This window comes from Myotis nattereri, assembly GCF_964212035.1.
Source record: "Myotis nattereri genome assembly, chromosome: 7".
Taxonomy (NCBI): domain Eukaryota; kingdom Metazoa; phylum Chordata; class Mammalia; order Chiroptera; family Vespertilionidae; genus Myotis; species Myotis nattereri.
In genome coordinates, this window is record NC_138082.1 from 6,550,289 (window position 1) to 6,557,270 (window position 6,982).

Genomic DNA, 6,982 nt, shown 5'->3' on the forward strand with positions numbered 1-6,982 from the left:
CGCTGACCGCCTGGCCCCCAGCACCCCCGCCTCCTGGGAGGTTGGATGCACGTTCACGGAGGGAGGCAGTGGAGCTCAAGCATGGGCTCAGACTTCCTTCATTGTGTGACTTCATTCATTTTGAGGAATTGCGGTTTGGCTTTGCACAAAGGAGGGGGTAACAGCAGCTCAAACACCATCCATAATCGTGGAGAGCAGCGTCAAAACACTGGGATGTTAGGAGCAAAAACAAACCACCACAATATCACTCTTTAAAGCTGACCCAGAGCAGTTAGTGTGTGTGTGTGTGTGTGACTGCAAAATTCTTCTTAGGATTATTTTAGGCGCTTACTGAATTGCATTTCCCTCGGGCGGATTCCCTGATACTTTTTTTCTGTGCAGAGGAAGTTGGGCTATTTTATGACACATAAAATCAAAGAATTTTAAAAACTAAAAGCCTATAGTTTATCTTATACAACACCCTGATATTCAGATTTGAGAGCACCCAGGATGTGGGGTGGGATTGGGGCGGGGGGGAGGCAGGGATGACAGATCATTTGGGGAAGGGGTTAAGTTTTACATTAGGAAAAGGCATGCATTGCGTCTGGGCACCTGAGAACATCACAGAATGTCCGCCCGTGTTTCTCCTGGCGTGTCATGACCAGCACACATAAGCCGAGGGTGACTCGATCGCTCTCACCTCAGTGCTGCTTAAACTTCACGCGCCCGGGAAACAAGTGGAGGTTCTGTGTGCGAGCAGATTCCGGTTAAGTCCTGCCGGAGTGGGGCCCTGCCTTTCCGACAAGCTCCTAAGTGATGCGGGGATCTGGTCCGTGGATTACCCTGAGGGACGAGGGCCTCCCTGTCTGAGGACTCGGCCACATGGAGGGACCCCGAACCTGACGACAGAGCTTGCTCTTCTGGGAGCTTTCATGAGTGTAGCCACCTGCTGCCTTCATCGCCCCCCGACCCCCCTAGACAGGAGCAGGAGAGAGAGTCAATGGATTCTTCATGTTTGTCATCTTTGTGTTCCTACCTTTTAACTTTCCTTTTTCCTACCCAGCATTCTCCCCTCCTGGCTCCACTTCCTTTCCTATCGAAACTAACCCTACTGAGCATCCCTTGCCACCAGCTGCCAGTGCTGTCAACTTCCTGAACGCGTGCCTTTGGACCCCACTCGCTCTGCTCACCAACTTCCAGCCTCAGGTGAATGCGGCCTGGCTCTGAGCCCTGACACGCGTGTCCCTGAGCTCTGCTGGAGAAAAAGACAAAAATATTTGAGTTACTGTTCAGAAATATATGTGTGTTTGGGTCAACTTTCCTATTCTCCAGACCACCTCTTTTACGAAGCTCCCTACACTGCCTCTTCTTTTTCTGTTAGCAGATTATTAGTACATCCTTCTAACTTCATGTTCATGCCACAGAGATTTTGATTTTCGGGTGCACATTCCTTCAACTTTTTTTTTTTAACGTATTTTTATTGATTTCAGAGAGGAAGGGAGAGGGAAAGAGAGAGAGAAACGTCAATGATGAGAGAGGATCATTGATTGGCTGCCTCCTGCACGCCCCCTACTGGGGATCGAGCCCACAACCCAGGCATGTCCTCTTGAACGGAATCCAACCTGGGACCCTACAGTCCACAGGATGACGCTCTATTTACGGAGCCAAACCAGCTAGGGCTCCTTCAACTCTTAATTGCCAAGTTTCTCATCTCCATCCATCCTAATTCAGCCGGAACATCTAAAGCGCCGAGAGCAATGCCTGGCACCATTGGGACCTGCTGTTCTGAGAGGACATCAGGAGCTCACCCCTCTGCCTGTGCTCTCCCACTCTGTCCCCGCTCCCCTGAAGCATGTGCGTATGCTCAGGTCTTACTCATTTTTTAAAAAGAGAACTCCCCCCTGCAACTGCCACCTGTAGCTCTTGCCTTCTCATCGCAGTCAGGGTTCCTACAGGCGTGGCTTTTAAAGCTTAAATTAATGCCGCCTTTCATGATGGAGAAGGCCATGTAATCATTTGATAATCACCCCTCCACTGAAATATTTAGTAACTGCATTAATGTAACAGTTTTTCGGAAAACCTGTTAGGTTTGTTTAAGTCCCATTAGCTTTTTTTTAAAAAATTATATTTATTGTTGAAAATATTACAAATGTCCCTTTTCCCCAACCATTGACCCCCTCCACCCGGCTCCTGCCCCCTCCACAGACCGTCACTGCACTATTGTCTGTGTTCATGGGCTCTGCAAATACGCATGGAAGTTCATTGGTTAATCTCTTCCCTCCCCCTCTCCCCTGAAGTTTATCAGTCTGTTGCATGCTTCTCTGCGTCTGGTTCTATTTGGTTCGTCAGTTTGTTTTGTTCATTAGATTGCACATATAAGTGCGATCATGTGATACTTGTCTTTCTCTGACTGGCTTTTGTTTGCTTGCTTTATTTACTGGAGGCAAAGACTGACTTTTCCACACGTGGTAACCTCCTTCATATTACCTATTTAAAAAACAACAACATGTTTTTATTGATTTTAGAGAGAGTGGAGGGTTGAGGGAGAGAGAGAAAGAAACATCCATCAGAGAGAACCATCAATTGGCTGCCTTCTGCACACCCCTCCTGGGGATCGAGCCTGCAACCTGGGCATGTGCCCTGACAAGAATCGAACCAGAGACCTCTCTGTGCATGGGGTGATGCCCAGCCAGCTGAGGCACAGCGGCCAGGGCTTACCTGGTTTTTGTACAGAGGAAGAAGCAATTGTACTGTCTAGTGTGGGAATCTAGCTGTTTTCTAAAATTAATTTTACTAAACTATACCGGTCACAATGTACTACCCTCACACTAGAGTTTTTAAAATAAACTTCATTTTTTTTCTTAAAAAAAACCCTATAAATATATAATAGATTGGCTATTAGAAACTAAAATTTATTTCAATCAATTGGTTTAAAGCCCTTTCTTAAATTTGTTGGTTTTACCTCCTACTGCCTTATATGAATAAGCATTGAATAAATATTTGTTTTTAATTTATTTAAAAATAAGTCAGAGTCTGCAGATTATAGTCATAAAACCTCACCTTTTCTTTGATGCTTCAAAGCTAAAAAAAAAAAAAAAAAGAAGAAGAAGAAAGAAAGAAAATAATGCCAGCAATTCTGTGCCTGCCAGCTCTGTTTCCAAGGAAACAGAGAATAGATCATCAAAAACAAAATAAGGGTTTTTCAACCTGATTACCTTTTTTTCACCAGTTCAGTCTCCTTTGCTGCAAAATGAAAGGCAACAGAACCTCAGCCTTACAATTTAGATTTTTGGTTGTGCTGTCTCACTATTAAAACCAGCCCCCCCCCCCCCCATTAATATTTTGGATTATATGTTGGTTTTCTTGTAGAGACAGTGTTCACAAGGACCAAGAATACCTTTTAAATATAAAGCACTATGTACACTTGCTGAATAAGCTAATATATTTTTAACTTCAGAACTGTCCAATGTTTAAATTATTGAATCTCAGATTTGACATTTCTCTGGAATAATGTAAGAAAGTAACGGGAAGCCGAAACCGGTTTGGCTCAGTGGATAGAGCGTCGGCCTGCGGACTCAAGGGTCCCGGGTTTGATTCCGGTCAAGGGCATGTACCTGGGTTGCGGGCACATCCCTAGTGGGAGATGTGCAGGAGGCAGCTGATCGATGTTTCTCTCTCATCGATGTTTCTGACTCTCTATCTCTCTCCTTTCCTCTCTGTAAAAAATCAATAAAATATATTTAAAAAATAAAAAATAAATAAAATAAAAGTCTCCGGACCTGAATGTTAACCATGTTGATAAAAAAAAAAAAAAAAAAAAAAAAAAAAAAAAAAAAAAAAAAAAAAAAAAAGAAAGTAACGGGAATATATAAGTAAAGGACAAAGACTTCCAGAATGAAGGGTTTTATTTAAAGAAGAAAGAGCAGCGACAGGTTGAAAAAAATATAGGTGTCAAGGGAAAAATAATTGGACTTCCTTCAATAAAACAAAATATCATTATAACATTGCTCTTTGTCTCCACGATAGATAAACGATTCTGAAAAATAACAGCGAGAGATCACAAAAGTTTGGGTTGGCTTCATTATATTATGTTTTATTTTATCATATATAATTATATTACCTACTGGTGCTCTGTGTTTTATAAAAGCAGTATTTTTTTTCAAATCAACATGTTTTATACCTTAAACTCATACAATATTATATGTCAACTATATCTCCATAAAGCTGGGAGGAAAAAAGGGCAGTATTCCTCTATTTTAAAATTTTAGTTAAAGCCAGAGTGTTCTCTTTGGGGTGAAGTGCACAATAGAAATTTGTTTCAAGGGAAGTAGCGTTTAAGAGGCTTTAGAAGGCATATTAATACTTTCAGATAATGAATTCTGAAATCCAGATAATTATTCTAATGGTAAAGAACGATGGATGTAATCATTGCTTGGGGCCTTCCCTGTCCGTTTTCTGCTTTTATGTCCATTTCCACCAAAGGGTTGTAGCTCTTCAAAGGCAGGGCTGTAAGAGGGTCTTGGTTAATTTTAATGCCTAACCCCGGTATAGGCCTTGTAAGCAGAGGTAGTCTATAAGTATTTTTGAATAAATATTTTTTAATTTAAGTAATACACTATACGTTAGTGAAAGGTTTTAGCTACATTTGTGTCTTTTACTACGAAATGCAAATTTTGTGATGTTCAAATACATTTGTAAACAGTCATCGCCAAGGTAGACTACTTATTGTAAAATAACTTAATTGAAAAAGTTTTTGAAAAAGACGTAGAGAGTAAAATATTAATTCAGGAAATTAGCTCAGCTTCTGCACAGCAAAAGAAACCATCTACAAAACAAAAAGGCAACCAACAAAAAGGGAAAAGATATTTTCAAATGACAGCTCCTACAAGGGGCTAATGGCCAAACTATATACAAAGAACTCATACAACTCAACAACTAAAATACAAACAACCCAATTAAAAAAAGAGCAGAGAACCTGAGTAGAAAAATGTCCAAGGAAGACATAGACATGGCCAACCGATATATGAAAAGATGCTCAACATCTCTAGTTATAAGGGAAATGCAAAGCAAACTACAAGGAGAGGCCACCTCACACCTAGTAGAATGGCTGTTATCAGTAAGACAAGAAATAACGAGTGTTGGGGAGGATGGGAAGAATCGGGAGCCTGGCACACTGCTGGAGGGAATGTAAATTGGGCAGCCGCTGTGGGAAACAGCATGAAGGTGTGCTGGGCTGCATATCTGGCGCTTCAGCCAGACGGGGCGCGCTGTGCTCTCTGTTCCTAAAACACATAGCTAGGAATGTGCTGGCATCAGGCCAGGCCTTGAGATATGGTCTCATGGCCCCTTCCCAGCATGCTGTGCTCTCTGTTCCTAGAACACATAGATAGGAAGGTAGTCACTGTACTGATGCTGTACTGTGTCGGGAACTAAGGTGTTGTAACTGTGTGGTTTTTGCAAATAAAAACGATGTAACTCCTGTAGTCGGCACTGCATTTCAGCCTCTGCTTCGGCAGGGTGCTGTAACTGTAGTCGCTGGCCAGCTTAATAAAGGCTCCTAAATTTTGATCTGAGTCCCTGGTGGTTGTCTCCGCGGGTCACCCCATTACAAAGGTTCCTCGAAAAATAGAGCTACCCCCTGACCTAGCAATCCCTCCTGGTAGGCCCTGGCCAGGTAACTCAGTCCGTTAGAGCATCATCCCCATATGCCAAAGCTGAGAGTTCAATCCCTGGTCAGGGCACCGACAAGACCATCATCCTTCTGTCAAAGGCTGACGTGATGATATGGCACAAAACTGGCATTCGAAATCCTGACGCAGAGCAGGTGGGAAGTCTGTGAAAGGAGAGGCGAGTCTGCTGTGCTGACGGGCACAGACGCCAGCGGAAGGTCTTCTGTTTCCCTTGCTAAGGGCGAGGGAGTCCTCCAAGGGCGGCCCATTTCTGTGCAGGCCCGGAGTTCCTGTGGACTGTGATTCGGAGCCCCTGCCACCCTGTGGTCCGAGGCAGCGGTCTGAAGCTGGGGGCTCTTCCTCCCGCTGCCTCTCAAGGCCTGCTGCAGACCCACAGCTGCTGCTGCGCTCCCCAGGCCTCTCTGGGGGGCTGCTGCCGCTGCTAAAGCCCCATAGGCAGCACGTGGGAAGCCTGCAGGCCACCTGCTGGGTGGCAGAGGCCTGTGCCAGGTGGGGACACAGAAGGGCCCCTGACTCTGCTGTTCTCAAACCCTCATCATGAGTCACATCACAGAGGCTGCAGGCGATGCCCCTAGAGCTCCTGTGTGACTAATTCCCACTTGGATTTTCGAGTAAAGACAGAGCCAGCAGAGTCTGCGGGAGCCCGCCTGGTTTTCAAGCTGTTCTCTCTTCTCGGGGTCTTGTGGGTGGGTCCCATGGGCAGAGAGGTGTGTGCTGGTGCCGTCTGCTCAGTCCAGCCAGCAGCTCCTGCCCTGTGTCCCTGCATGACTCTGATGCCCAGCCAGAGGGAGGAGGATGGATCCTCCTTCTTTCTCATCGTTGGTGCTGAGACGAGCCCCTTCAAGCAGTTGGAGAGGAAAAAATCCAAAGTATACAGGTCAGAAACCTAGGGGACCAGTTGGCAAAGTTCAGCCGATCAAGGCAGAGGGAGGAGAACAGTCAGGAACCTAGACAAGGCCCCCGGACTCCAAGTCTGCGCAGAAGAGAAGGAGAGAACCGGAGTCAAGTGTGAAGATGATTGCTGGCGCGGGCCGGCAGACAAGCCAGAACAGAGACCGGAGAATATGCTGGCGCTGAGCTGGCTGAGAGCATTCATTCCAAAGGCCAGAGGCCAGCGCGGCGTGGAGACACGAGATGTGCTCCTGTGGGCCTTCCTCGCCCACATCTACGTCTTCATCTGAAATACAGGGAGCACTCGTGGGTTAATCGTGCTGATGTGATGTGTAAAAGTGAGGGATGGGCCTGGCTGGTGTGGCTCAGTGGTTGAGTGTTGACCTATGAACCAGGAGGTCACAGTTCAATTCCTGATCAGG